We start from the raw sequence: 17,088 nt of genomic DNA on the forward strand, positions 1-17,088 counted from the left end.
ATTTTTAGAATTAATATAATTTCAGCAGTTGGTTCAGCTTTTGGGACATTCAGGGGTGTCCATTACAGTGGTATCAGAGCTATTAGTCATGCCATCCTATGAAGTTCTTATAGGAAATTTTGAATAGCGAGATAAAGGGAAAAGAGTTTGACAAAATGTATACCAGTCAAGATCAAGAAAATGCAATGCTTAGGTTACTTAGTTCATTAGAGGAGGGGCAACGGATGCAACAGGAGCATAATAGGCGAATGGATATGATGTTGCAGCTTATGGCTAGAGAGATGGGCATCAATATTGACAATCTGTATGTTGCTCCAGTGCAAAAAGAAGTTGTTTCCTCAGGTGGGATTGAGACACATGTAGAGCCACCTAGCTATGATGCTGGTGATATGGAGTCCATCGATGTGGGATTAGAAGAATGCAAGGATACTATCATATCAGCAGCCACTTCTATGTCAGTTGAACCATCCAACAAGGAGTTTAGCAGTATGCATGCAGCTGTAGATGTGTGCTTTGATGATAGTACAACTATTATTGCTAATGAGGTGAGTGATATAGTGACAGAGTCATATTATACTATCGATCAACAAAGTATTGATGTTCACTTCTGCAATAGTACTATGTTCAACATGGATGCCACATTGTCTTATGATAATTTGATGTTTGCAGTTGATATTGATCACTCTCCTGAGTGGATTTGGGCTTTGTTTTCACCATCTACAAATATTCAGTTTTGTGTTGCAGCAGTTGGGAAGAAGAGATTTCATAGATCTTCTATGGAGCCGCCTTCTAGTGACATTTAGACTTATACATCTTTAGCACAAGTTTTGGGAGCTAATTTGCAGGACATGTGGTTGATCTTAATGATGTTCATTTGCAATTTGTTTAATGTCTATATGGATATCACATACTACTTCAATTGGGATCTAGATCTATAATGGGCACCCCTGAATGTCCCAAAAGCTGAACCAACTACTGAAATTATATTAATTCTAAAAATGCTGCAATCAAGTACAAAGAGATGTATTCCAAAGGCCAAACCCTAAGGGAATGACATCTAGAATGTTACAACAGATAATGCACATCCTCTAAAACCAAAAGAAGGGAGTGTGATTCACACATCCAAGCTCTTATCAAATGCAAGTCATCACCATCCGATACGATAATCCGATGCTCAACAATGAGACTTTCAGCCCTATTTATCCTTTTCTTCATCCTTCTGGAAGGAACTAAAACATTAATTAATTGCAAGGGCTAGAAGCTTCCTCCTTCCAATAATTAATGCATACCCTAAAAAATCCTTCCTGTAAATAATTAATTAAATCGAGAGGCTTCCATCCTTTCCAATAATTAATACACACTCTAGACGCATCTCCTTTGTAATACAATAATTAATTAAATTAATTAAATATAAAGCCACCTTTTAATTTTAATTTATTTAATGACTTTATAAGAAATTAATTTAATTTTTTCTTATCCTCCACTTAGACTTCGGAGAACGTGAAGGCCAAAAGATGGGATCATTACAAATCCGCCCTCCTTGAAATTGCTTGTCCTCAAGCAATTAAGTAACATAATGGACTCCAACCTCCACCTGGATCCCAATATGTGATATCCATATGGAAGTTAAACCAACTGTGAACCCGCATCATCAGGACCAACCCTTGCAGCCTAGCATTCAAAACTTGTGCTGATGAAGTCAGAATGTCATCATAAGGCAACTTCATAGAAGATCTATGAAACATCTTTTTCCCTTTATTCATCCACATAATATATATTGCACTGGAATGCATATTATCACCATCATGCATTGAAAAAGATGTAGTTGTAGGTGAACCATCTGTACTCATGCTAACTGTATCAACAATAGGTGTTGCCGCATCGAAATATATGGACATAAGAACAACATTAACTATTGTAATAGAAAATTGAACTGAATTTGTAGTTGATGAAAACTCATAATCATTAACATCTGTGGCTTCATTAGAAAATACATCAATCATTGCATTTATACCATTAAACTCCTTATTGGATGCTTCAACTGACATAGAAGTGGCTGCTGATATGATAGTATCCTCGCATTCTCCTAATTCCACTATTGCTATGTCATCATCCCTTGACAAGGCTTCATATGTGGTCTCTTGACTTTGCATGCATGTCTCTACTGACTCTGTCGAAATGCCCACATCACCAACATCATAGCTGGCTGGCTCTATACGTGTCTCGATCCCACCTGAGAAATTGACTACTTTCTACTCTGGAGAAACATACAAATCATCAATGTTGATGCCCATCTGTCTAGCCATAAGCTGCAACATCATATCCAGTCGCCTATTCTGCTCTTGTTGCATACGTTGCCTCTTCTCTAGTGTACCCAATAACTGGCTGAGCATCACATCTTGATCTGGACTAATATACATCTTTATCCAGCTATCAATATGATCTCCACAGGATGGCAGGACTTATAGCTCTGATACCACTGTAATGGGCACCCCTGAATGTCCCAAAAGCTGAACCAACTGCTGAAATTATATTAATTCTAAAAATGTTGCAATCAAGTACAAAGAGATGTATTCCAAAGGCCAAACCCTAAGGGAATGACATCTAGAATGTTACAACAGAGAATGAACGTCCTCTATTGCCAAAAAAAGAGTGTGATTCACACATCCAAGCTCTTATCAAATGCAAGTCATAATCATCCGATACAATAATCCCATAATCAGCAATGAGACTTTCAGCCCTATTTATCCTATTCTTCATCCTTCTGGAAGGAACTAAAACATTAATTAATTGCAAGAGCTAGAAGCTTCCTCCTTCCAATAATTAATGCATTCTCTAGAAATCCCTCCCTAGCATTAATTAATTAAATGACGAGAAGCTTCTGTCCTTCCAATAATTAATACATACCCTAGAAGCTGCTCCCTTGTAATTAATAATTAAATTAATTAAATACAAAGTCACCTTTAAATTGAATGACTTTATAAGAAATTAATTTAATTTCTTCTTATCCTCCACTTACACTTTGGAGAATGTGAAGGCCAAAAGATGGGATCATTACAAATTCGCCCAAAAGCTGAACCAAGGCTGAAATTATATTAATGTTGAGAATGTTGCAATCAAGTACAAAGAGATGTATTCCAAAGGCCAAACCCTAAGGGAATGACGTCTAGAATGTTACAACAGAGAATGAACGTCCTCTATTTCCAAAAAAGGAGTATGATTCACACATCCAAGCTCTTATCAAATGCAAGTCATAATCATCTAATACAATAATTTGATGATCAGCAATGAGACTTTCAGCCCTATTTATCCTTTTCTTCATCATTCTAGAAAGAACTAAAACATTAATTAATTGCAAGAGCTAGAAGCTTCCTCCTTCCAATAATTAATGTGTTCTCTAGAAATTTCTCCCTGTGGCAATCATTAATTAAATCACGAGAGGCTTCCGTCCTTCCAATAATTAATACATACCCTAGAAGCTACTCCCTTGTAATTAATAATTAAATTAATTAAATACAAAGTCACATTTTAATTTTAATTGAATGAATTTATAAGAAATTAATTTAATTTCTTCTTATCCTCCACTTAGACTTTGGAGAACATAAAGGCCAAAAGATGGGATCATTACAAATCCGCCCTCCTTGAAATTGCTTGTCCTCAAGCAATTCAGCAAAACAATGAACTTCAACCTCCACCCGAATCCCAATTGAAGTAGTATGCAACATCCTTGTGGACATTAAACCAACTACAAATCAGCATCATCAGGACCAACCACATGTTCTGCAGCCTAGCCCCCAAAACTTGTGCTAACGATGTAGAAATTAGAATGTCACTAGAAGGCAACTCCATAGAAGATCTATGAAATCTCTTCTTCCCAATTGCTGCAACACAAAACTGAATCTTTATAGATGGTGAAAACAAAGCCCAACTCCACTCAGGAGAGTGATCAATATCAACCGCAAATATCAAATTGTCATAAGACAATGTGGCATCCATGTTGAACATAGTACTATCATAGAAGTGAACATCAACACTTTTTTGATCGATAGTATAATATGAATCTATCACTATATCACTCACCTCATTAGAAATAACAGGTGTACTATCATCAAAGCACACATCTACAACTGCATGCATACTACTAAACTCCTTGTTGGATGGTTCAATTAACATAGAAGTGGCTGCTGATATGACAGTATCCTCACATTCTCCTAATCCCATTATTGTTGCATCGCCATCCTTTGACAAAGCTTCATATGTGGACTCCTAACTATCACCAACAACATAGCCCAGTGGTGTCTTGATCCCATCTGAAGAATCAACTACCTTATGCTCTGGAGCAACATACAAATCGTCAATGTTGATGCCCATCTTTTTAGCCATAAGTTGCAACATCATATCCATTCGCCTATTCTACTCCTATTGCATCCTATTCTGATCTTGTTGCATACGTCACCCCTTCTCTAATGTACCTAGTAATCTAAATATTACATTTTCTTGGTTGGAACTAGTATTTCTATCATCTCGGTCACCCATGCTATTGTCTTGTTCAAAGAATGTCTCCTCTATGTCTGTATGACTGGATTAAATGCTTAAGATCTCCACAGGATGGAGGACTTGTGGCTCTGAGACCAGTGTAATGGACACCTAGGAATGCCCAAAAGTTGAACCAAGGCTAAAATTATATTAATGCTGAGAATGTTGCAATCAAGTAAAAAGAGATGTATTCCAAAGGCCAAACCCTAAGGGAATGACATCTAGAATGTTACAACAGAGAATGAACGTCCTCTATTGCCAAAAAAGGAGTTTGATTCACACATCCAAGCTCTTATCAAATGCAAGTCATAATCATCTAATACAATAATTTGATGATCAGCAATGAAACTTTCAGCCCTATTTATCCTTTTCTTCATCCTTCTAGAAGGAACTAAAACATTAATTAATTGCAAGAGCTAGAAGCTTCCTCCTTCCAATAATTAATGTGTTCTCTAGAAATTTCTCCCTGTGGCAGTCATTAATTAAATCACGAGAGGCTTTCATCCTTCCAATAATTAATACATACCCTAGAAGCTACTCCCTTGGAATTAGTAATTAAATTAATTAAATACAAAGTCACCTTTTAATTTTAATTGAATGACTTTATAAGAAATTAATTTAATTTATTCTTATCCTCCACTTAGACTTTGGAGAACATGAAGGCCAAAAGATGGGATCATTACAAATCCGCCCTCCTTGAAATTGCTTGTCCTCAAGCGATTAAGTAACATAATGGACTCCAACCTCCACTCGGATCCCAATATGTGATATCCATATGGAAGTTAAACAAACTAAAAATGAACATCATTAGGACCAACCACATGTTCTGCAGCCTAGCTCCCAAAACTTGTGCTAACGATGTAGAAATTAGAATGTCACTAGAAGGAAACTCCATAGAAGATCTATGAAATCTCTTCTTCCCAACTGCTGCAACACAAAACTGAATCTTTATAGATGGTGAAAACAAAGCCCAACTCCACTCAGGAGAGTGATCAATATCAACCGCAAATATCAAATTGTCATAAGACAATGTGGCATCCATGTTGAACATAGTACTATCATAGAAGTGAACATCAACACTTTTTTGATCGATAGTATAATATGAATCTGTCACTATATCACTCACCTCATTAGCAATAACAGGTGTACTATCATCAAAGCACACATCTACAACTGCATGCATACTACTAAACTCCTTGTTGGATGGTTCAATTAACACAGAAGTGGCTGCTGATATGACAGTATCCTCACATTCTCCTAATCCCATTATTGTTGCATCGCCATCCTTTGACAAAGATTCATATGTGGACTCCTAACTATCACCAACAACATAGCCCGGTGGTGTCTCGATCCCATCTGAAGAATCAACTACCTTATGCTCTGGAGCAACATACAAATCATTAATGTTGATGCCCATCTTTTTAGCCATAAGTTGCAACATCATATCCATTCACCTATTCTTCTCTTGTTGCATCCTATTCTACTCTTGTTGCATATGTCACCCCTTCTCTAATGTACCTAGTAATCTAAATATTACATTTTCTTGGTCGGAACTGGTATTTCTATCATCTCGATCACCCGTGTTGTTGTCTTGTTCAAAGAATGTCTCCTCTATGTCTGTATGACTGGATTAAATGCTTAAGATCTCCACAGGATGGAGGACTTATGGCTCTGATACCACTATAATGGACACCTAGGAATGCCCAAAAGCTGAACCAAGGCTGAAATTATATTAATGCTGAGAATGTTGCAATCAAGTACAAAGAGATGTATTCCAAAGGCCAAACCCTAAGGGAATGATGTCTAGAATGTTACAACAAGGAATGAACGTCCTCTATTGCCAAAAAAGGAGTGTGATTCACACATCCAAGCTCTTATCAAATGCAAGTCATAATCATCTGATACAATAATTTGATGATCAACAATGAGACTTTCAGCCCTATTTATCCTTTTCTTCATCCTTCTAGAAAGAACTAAAACATTAATTAATTGCAAGAGCTAGAAGCTTCCTCCTTCCAATAATTAATGTGTTCTCTAGAAATTTCTCCCTATGGCAATCATTAATTAAATCACAAGAGGCTTTCGTCCTTCCAATAATTAATACATACCCTAGAAGCTACTCCCTTGTAATTAATAATTAAATTAATTAAATACAAAGTCACATTTTAATTTTAATTGAATGACTTTATAAGAAATTAATTTAATTTCTTCTTATCCTCCACTTAGACTTTGGAGAACGTAAAGGCCAAAAGATGGGATCATTACAAAGAGACTCTACACTCAGGGGAAAGACCCAACTAATGCCTTTAGTTGAAGGCCAATACAAATTCATCCACACCCAACAATACACCATGGAAAATGAAAAATACACATATGCAACTATAGCAAAATTTACACAACTTTTAATCAGAAAAAAATGCAATACATAATTCCAAAAACATGGAAAAAGTTCCAACCTTTCTCCAAGTTATGGAAAATGAACCAATGTGAGAAGAGTCCTCTATCCTTCCTTGATCAAATCTCCTATCTAGAAAATCTCTAAAACTAAAGAGTGGGTGAATGAAAATTGCATTTTCAAATTCCCCTTTAATAAGAAACTAAACTAAACTAAAGTCAAAATTACAGCCCTAACATAGAGTACTAACATGTAGGTAACTTAATTTTACCAAAAGAAAACCTTAGGATTCTAATAAAGCCCTCTAAAGTCACCCTAAACTTGAAATCCAAATTTAATCTAATTAAAGCCTTCATATGATAATTATATGCAAGGGAATATAACTTAAATGTTCCTAATTGGTTAGAAATAAGGTTGGATGTCTTTTGCCAATATCTAAACCTGTCTTGCCACTTATACACATAACAACACAAGTGCCAAGTGACACTATAAATTATACACTTAACATTACAAGTGGTAGGTCAATTTCCACAAAATGAATCTACTCTAAAACACTCATTCACATTACATTCACAAAGTAAAATACTTAACAATGAGGTTAAGATCTCTTCATTAGATCTATCTTTGGCATTCTTAGTTAATACAAAGGTATAGTCCTTGTTCTCCATTTTACCATGGTTATTGCCTACACACTCAAACCACATATCAATAGTCCAATATAATAAATCATATGCATATATAAATCCTATATGAATTCTATATTCATAGCCGGATTAAACATAAAATATTTCTCAATTGAATTTCAAATAACATTTTTCCAATTCTAAACAAAAGTGCATTATCAAGTAAACATGATATAATTCCACTGACATTTATTGTAGAACATGATTATTTATCAATAGACTAAGCAATTAGAAGCATGAATATAATTTAATAATCGACATCATAAAAAGTCCTAATCATCATAAATAAGCATCATATAGTAATAATCACATGGTATCCAATAGTCTAAATAAATGTCCCAATAAGCCTAAAGTATAACAAGGTCTCAAAAACATAAAATATCTTAAATATAAATAAACTACTATGCTATGCTATGATGGGCTAGAGTGAGGCCTCACACAAAAATATCGGAGAAAAGTTGTAAGTACAACTATTTAAACTCTGAATAGAGTACAAGTCAAGAAAGGTACAAATACTACACCTTTTGAATTGTGGTATGTATATGCACCAAATCTTAAGTATTTTAAAGTTTTCAAATCAAAATGTTACATACTTAAAGATAATAGAAATGGAAAACTTGATGCTAAAAGTGATGAAGGCATATTCCTAGGTTATTCCACTAAGAGAAAAGCTTATAAGTGTTTGAAGTCTAACACTAACAATGTTGTGGAGAGTGCAAATGTCAAAGTTAATGAATATATAGAAAATAATAAAGTTGAATGTAAGACAAAATGGAAAGACTACAATTCATTCATATAGGTGAATGATAGATCTCCTAGCACCCCACCTAAACAAGAAAACAAAGATGAAGATCCTTAGCAAACTAAAAATGTTGAGTTACAACAACCAGTTGCCAAGTAGTAGACTATGGGTGCAGGTAAATAGGGAAACAATATTGAATCACAAATTGGGGAAGCCAAACATTAGGAAGGCAATGTCAAGCATGGAAAAAATGAACTTGAACTTGAACAAGAGAGAGATAATGAGCTTGAAATCATTTTTTAAGATGTACTTGTTGAAGAACAAATAAGAAAAGAGCTCATGTTAGCAAAAAAATTGAGAAGACATCATGCACAAAGAAAATTGTTAAAGACAAAGAATCTAGTGTTATGACAAGAAAAAGACTTAAAAGTGATACATGCTTACTTTGTGAATTTGAGCCCAAATCTATGAACGACAGTTTGTAGAATGAGGATTGGATACACGAAATGAGTGAAGAAATTGACCCAATTGAAAAGAATAAAAAATGAGCACTAGTACCCAGACCTAAAGACAAAAATGTTATTGGAAGAAAGTGGGTATTTAGGAACAAGTTGAATGAAAATGGTGAGGTCACAAGGAATAAGGCTAGACTAGTATGCAAATGATATGCACAAGAAGAAGGTGTTGACTATGGGGAAATATTTCCCCATAGCAAGACTAGAAGGAGTTATAATAGTGATTAAATATTCTACTTGTAAATTATGTAAGATATGTCAAATGGATATCAAATCTGCACTTGAAGAATAAGTATGCATAGAACAACCTGAAGGATTTGTGGATCCTAGCAAGAAAAATATGGTGCGTAAGATGCACAAAGCTTTATAATATTTGAAAGAAGCCCTTAGAGCATGGTATGAATGACTACATAACTACTTGGTGAAGATTGGTTTTGCAAGAAAAAATGATAACAATAATCTTTACTTGAAGATTGGTAAGAACAATGAAGTATTTCTATCTAAAAATTTTGTCGATGATATCATATTTGGAGGCAAGGAAGCATTATGGAAATCATTTGCTGATGAAATGAAGAAGGAATTTGAAATTTCAATCTTTGGGGAGATCGAATTCTTTGTTGGCTTGCAAGTATATAAAATGAAGTAAGGTATCTTCAATACTCAATGCAAATATATCAAGGAGATATTAAAAACTTTGTGGGTGGAAGATTCAAGACCAATTAGTACACCTATGGTTAACTTGAACAAATTTCCACAATCATTTGTAGTAGGATTCATATTCTAGATTTGATTGTGTGCCATATTTTTGCATCAACATTTTGGATCACACTTGGTGATCCATCATTAGGATGAGAAGAGCTAGAGGAGAAAAATGATTAGTTGTGGACCAATAAGAACAAAATTAGGGTGTGGGAAGAAAAGGGGCACAAAGATCAAGACATCAAAATCAACAAAGATAAAGAAAGTGGCAAGTATGAATGAAAATGACGATGAAGAAAAAAAGGATATTAACCATGTAGAAGGAACAAAACTAAATAAGAGCAAAAAAGTAGTGGCAACATTAATAAACTTGGTGAAAGTAATAATACAACCAGAGTAATCATGATGTAAATGTGTATGTGTATGTGTATGTGTGTGTATACAAATATATATATATATATATATATATATATATATATATATATATATATGTATGTATGTATGTATGTATGTATGTATGTATGTATGTATGTATGTATGTATGTATGTATGTATGTATGTATGTATGTATGTATGTACATGTATATATGTATGTATATGTATATGTATATGTATGTATGTATGTATGTATGTACGTATGTATGTATGTATGTACATGTATATATGTATGTATATGTATATGTATATGTATGTATGTATGTATGTATAACAATGTAAAACTAAGTGAAAGTTTACGTGTGTGTGTGTGTATATGCATATATATATATAAGTATATACCTATGTATCTATATGTATATATGCATAAGATTATAACAAATAGAACTTAACTGAGCCAAAAAAAACCCATAGGATAGGGATAAAGAGAAAATGACCTGGATGGACATATCTATCTTGATGTGGACAGCGATGAATAGATCAATACATTAAGAATGAAAAAACAAAAAGTATAGAATAAAAATCCAGAGAGGGAAATCTGTCTAACGATAAAATAGGGGGTCACCACTAAAAAGAAAAAATTACAAGAGAGCTCAAACACAAGGGGTTTCGAGAAGAAGGAACAAGTTAATAAATGAATAGATTGAATAATTGATTTAAAAATAAAAATAAAATAATAATGATAATAATAATAACAAAAAAATGAATAAAAATAAAATGGATACGAATATTTATATATAGGTACAACATATATATACAATAATAGTAATAATGAAGAGGAGTAAAAAGTTTTGGAAAAGAATGAAATTAAAAGATAAAATTAAAAATAAAATAAAAGTAAAAAGGAAGCAGGAGGTACAATGGAGAATAAAAAAATATAAATATGTATATGTATACATATCCAAAAGGAAGCTTAGGGAAGCAATTGGAATACACAACCATCCATCCAACCTGAATTGTAATGCTGGTTGGCACATTAGTGCTTCGTGGCATCCTCTTTTAGCTAAGATAAGATAGCCCCTCTCTTTTCTTCCTTCCTACCCTCCCTCCCCCCCATCACCCCACCTTGGCACCTCTTTTTCTTGCTCCCACTTTTATGTTTGGTTTTTGTTTCTTTTTTTTTTTTGCTTCCTTTTTATTATTAGCAAGGTTGCATTGGTAGATGAGGTACATGTGCATACTTCCTTTTTTCTTCACATTCATATTTGCATTCTTTTTCATATATATATATATATATATATATATATATATATATATATATATATTCTTTTTCCACACACACACACACACACTTATATACTTATATACATTTACATACATTTACTTATATATATATTATACATTTACATATATATTTTTTACACTCTCCTGTTTACTTTTTGCTTCATTATTGATTTTGTGCTTTTTATTTTTATTTCAATTTTCATTCAACTCTTTACCCCTCTCTTCTCTTTTATTATTATTTTTTTAATTATTTATTTATAAAGGAAATTTTATATATATTATTATTTCTTTTGTATATTTATTAATTTATTATTTTCTTTTATTTTTTATAATGCATATTTATTTATATATTTATATACTTAGAGTCAGATATCCTACATTCATATATACATAAATATATGTATACATACACTAATATAATGGAGGATATCTAACTCTCCAACACACACACACACACACACACACACACACACACACACACACACACATGCATACATATACACATTTATATTTTTTTATTTTCCATTGTACCTCCTGCTTCCTTTTTACTTTTATTTTCTTTGTAATTTTATCTTTTAATTTCATTCTTTTCCAAAACTTTTTACTCCTCTCTCATTATTGCTATTATTGTGTATATATGTTATACCTATATATAAATATTTGTATCCATTTTATTTTTATTCATTTTTCTATTATTATTATTTTCATTATTATCATCATTATTATTTTTTATTTTATTTTTAAATCAATTATTCAATCCATTCATTTATTAACTTGTTCCTTCTTCTCGAAACCCCTTGTGTCCGAGCTCTCTTGTAGTTTTTTCTTTTTCATGGTGACCCCTATTTTATTGTTAGGTAGATTTCCCTCTCCAACTTTTTATTTTTGTTTATTCATTCTTAATGTATTGATCTATTCATCGCCATCCACATCGAGATAGATGTGTCCATCTAGGTCATTTTCACTTTATCCTTGTCCAATGGTTTTTTTTTTTTTTTTTTTTGGCTTGGTTAAGTTATATTTGTGTATAATCTTATGCATATATACATGTAGATACATAGATATATACTTACATATATTCATACACACGCGTGCACACACACACACACACACACACACACACACACACACACACACACACACACACAAACATATATGTATATATATACATATTTAAACTTATTCTTAGATATATATTATTGTGTGTGTGTGTGTGTGTGTGTGTGTGTGTGTGTGTGTGTGTGATTTCACTTAGTTTTACATTGTTATATATATGTGTGCATTTACTTACATACATACATGCATACATGCATACACACACACATACATACATATTTATGCATGTACACATACACATTTACATCATGATTACTCTGGTTGCATTACTACTTTCACCAAGTTTACTAATGTTGCCACCACCTTTGTTCTCTTGTTTAGTTTTGTTCCTTCTACATGGTTAATATCCTTTTTTCCTTCATCATCATTTTCATTCATACTTGCCACTTTATTTATCTTTGTTAATATTGATGCCTTGATCTTTGTGCCCCTTTCCTCCCCATACCCTATTTTTTTTCTTATTGGTCTGCAACTAATCATTTTTCTACTCTATCTCTTCTCATCCTAATGATGGATCACTGAGTGTGATCCGAAATGTTGATGCAAAAACATGGCACACAATCAAATCTAGAATATGCATCCTACTACACCTATGGTTACCAAACACAAATTGTCTAGGAATGATCATTCTACTAATGTGAACCAGACACAATACAAATAAATGATTGGAAAACTTCAATATGTTGTTCATAGTAGACTTGATATTGCATTAGCAGTTGGGATAGTTGCAAGGTTTTCTGCAAGTCCCTAGGAAAATCATATGATAACAAGGAAAATGATATTGAGATATCTGAAAGGAACATAAGACTATCAATTGTATTACAATAAGAATGATAGATTTGAATTGAAGGTATTTACTGATTCTAATGTTGGATATAGCAATGGGAAAGTAAGTTCTAATTTGGGGGGTGGGGAATGGGGGTGAACAAACACTTTAAACTTTTTCCTCTAAAACATATCACCAACATCCATCTCATAACTTAACATGTAAACTAAAATAACATAACATGTATCACATCCATAACATAAAGTAAATAACACATAACATAGTAAACTGGTTACCCAGAAACCCTCTAATGAGAAGGTAAAACTAGGGTGGGGATGACACCCATAAATCTTCACTATTGCAGTCGTAAAGTGTGGCCTATTATGGCTACAATGTGTTTGATCATAATCTATGATCTTCCTTGTTAGAGGATTTGAACTTAAAATAAATCAAGAACTTGGTTAAGAGATTTACAAAAGCTTGTTAGGACTACTCAATTAAGAGATTTTGTCTGTATCACTTGTTAGAATTATTCAGCACCATGATCCTTTGGTTAGTACTTTTTTTCTTGTTGTTAGATCTTCTCTTTACTGATTAAACCTTGATATTCTTGATTAGATATGTCTTCTATGTCCTTTCACTTATATACTATGTTCTTCTCAAACTGATTTTTCAATGCATAGCTCTGCAATAGCCATCTCAGCCACCATGAATGCTCTATTTTCTTTTAGCATTCATCTCTTGCACACTCTAAAAATTCTTTAGGTTGTTCCTTGTTAAATAAACATTGGTGGGGATGGATTAGGTAAGAGTCAACAACTATTCTTGATACATATTGTTGCCTTAAGCTTCCCTTTTTCTAATTTATTGCATGTACTATATAGGGATTCACAATATACCTCATAATTGTAAAATTGATTATGTCCTCCCAAAAATAGTGGGCATATAATTTTGTGCCATTACAAAAAGTTATTCAAAAAAATTTTCAAATGACATCCAAAGACTCTGATGCTTAGCCTTCACTATGTTCCTAATATTGTAACTCAACTCCTAAATAGCTCAGCACTATCTATTTACTCTTCACCTGAATCACTCAGCATGTATAGTCTTCTTAACACTAATTATCCATATTCCTTAGTATGTATTGGCTATAATTTTATGCTCCACATGCTTTGATCACTCAACTCACAATGATTACTTAGCTTTATACACATTGTGCTCAACTTGCATTGTAATTCTGCTAGATTATGACTAAGTGTTTTATCACTACATTGTCAAAACCAATCTGAGATTAACAATCTCCCCCTTTGGCATGAGTGGGAAATTTTTTTTGAAATGGCATATACATTCATACATTATGCATAATTTAGAAAATATATTATTTGTTACTTCGCTCATATACAAAACTTCAAAATTTCAAAATTTTGCAAAATTGTTGTTTCTCCCATACTTCATTACTCCCCCTGAGTAAATGATTCATTTCTATTTTCTTCTCTAATACTCCTACTGAGTAAATATCTACCTTGAAAAATATTTTCCTTTCAAAATTTATTAATCCCCCTTTTTGACACTTATGTTATTTGGGTTGTACACTTACTATGTATTTGTCTAAAAATGGCTTGTGAAGCTCCATGATTATCTTCAAAGTTGCATCCTAGTTATTGCATGCCACCTCTAGAGATTAAAATTGTATGTCTAGCTGAGAAGCAAGATCAACTAAGCCATCATGTGTTGAAAGATGAGAATCTTACTTCATCAAAGTTTCTACATAGGCTAGTATCTTATTCAACACTTCCATGTGATGAGTTAGCATTGACTGGATGTTGATCACAATAGATCTAATATTAGCATCTTGTTCTTGCAGCTTGACAAGCCTACTCTAAGTAGTCAATAATCTCTATAAATGTATTTGACTTTGACTAGGAGATAGCTTAATAGTACTACCTATGAGTTGTAGATCTCCTTGTAGTTAGTCAATAGCCTTGTGGGTCTCTTGTGTGAATGATTCAACATTGCATAACTTAGTGTATAGAAAGAAGATATCTTCACACTTTCCATATTAGTTGCTAGATCAACCTATCTAAGTTAAATATCACTAGATATCTTTTCCAATATCTAGGTATGAAGCTTTCTTTTTTACCATTCTAATAATTTCACATTAGAATCTAGGTCTTCATCCTTTATCTTGTCCACAATAGTGACAGGTTTCTCTATGATAGGCTTATTTTCATTTAATTGTGTGAGGCTAAAGGCATCAAAGTATATGTCTTTAATGACATGTAAGAATTTATTTTTCTTGTATTCCCTCCTCAATATTTCTAACTACTTTTTCCTTTGAAGAGCTTCCTATAGAATACTCATTTCCTCAATAGTGATTGTGTTTAAATCAAACTTTGGGAGCTCAATCACTTCATCTAGTCTTACATCCTTAACTGATGTAACTTCAACACTCTTAGGTGTACTAGTGCTCAACCTTGATATTTGTAGTGGTGTTTTCTATGTACGTGGTTGTTGAAGAGTGTGATTACTAAGAGGAAATGTAGAAATTGGCAATGTGACTAGTGACTTAATAGCAATTTTTTCCTTAGGTTCAGTAGTCAAATCCAACTCTTTAGGTCTCCCATCTCTCTTTTGTACTTCACCCTATTGTGATGGTATATGTACAAGACTTTTTTCTTGACCTGTGTGAACTTTAGTTCCATCCTTTTGAATAGCTACCACTATTGATCAACCTAAACATTTTAGGTTTTCTACTGATGTATCTACATGTTGTGCTTCTAACTCTTTCATCTAAAATACAACTATGGGCATTTTGGATGGTGTTAGTTGTGTAAAATCTTATTGTTCATTGTTTATAATTTGATATTGTGATTCCTTTACATTCACCTCTATAGATGGTGGGGGCACATTTGATGTGTCTTTTGGTCTCTCCCCTGCAGATACAAGTTTTTCCTTTTGAAATTCATCAACTCTAAGAAATATAGGATTTTTCCATATCATTGTTGCATTGGTAGAATCCTTTAGGGTTTTCTTCAAGTCATCTTTAGTCAAAGGATTCGTATTATGTGTTGAATTATCAAGAACATCTTTGATAATAATAATCAAGTTCTATTGACTCTCTTTATCTTTGTGTGGAGGACTCACATGCAACACTTGTACATCCTATACATCCTACTGCTCATCTTTATCTATAGCTTCCTCTATTGGATATTTAGTACCTACCACATTAGCTTCCTTAACTAGGTTTTCATCCTTTTCTTTCTCTCCTTCCACATTCTTCTCAAGTTCTTGCATTTCTTGCTAACTTTTTTTGTGATTGTTGAGTGAATAACCCATAGATTGATTTCTAAATTGATGTACTTTTGTTAACAATATCTTCTATATTCTTCTTCAAGATATAGAAATCTCTATTTTGGTAAAAATTTACTTTTGTTCTTATTCATAGCTTTAACAATCTTCCTTTTATCTAATTCTAGCATAACTTGAACTAATGTTGTTTCCCTGACTTGTCTCTTAGTTTGCAAGCTATATTGCCATTTCTAATCAACTTTGTTATATAGACTTTTGGGTAAAGAGTTAGAAATTTCAAGAGGAGTTGATTAGAATGTAGCCATCATGTCATATATGGCCTCCTCAACTTTTCCTAACTTATCTAAATCTTCATGTGTGAAACTAGATAAATTTGCATTTGTAGTGATGTTTTCACACAAATTATCAATATCAAAAGAGGGATTGTGGCTTACCACCTTATATTGACTCAATTCATCTAACTTTGTCTTCTCCTCATTTGAATCCTTCTAAGGTGTTTGCTTCTTCCTGAATCTTTTATAGATCTTCTTAGCAGGCTCACTCAGTGTTGTTGTGTTAGCCTCTCTATTATCTTTAGGCTTCGTTAGTTTTTTAGCCTTAATAATGATTTCCCTTGTGCTTGACCTAGTTATAGGTATAGCTAGCTTCTATTGTGGCTTCTTCATAAG

Source organism: Cupressus sempervirens, chromosome 2, assembly GCF_028749045.1.
Source record: "Cupressus sempervirens isolate cs-2001-9-10 chromosome 2, ASM2874904v1, whole genome shotgun sequence".
NCBI classification, from domain to species: domain Eukaryota; kingdom Viridiplantae; phylum Streptophyta; class Pinopsida; order Cupressales; family Cupressaceae; genus Cupressus; species Cupressus sempervirens.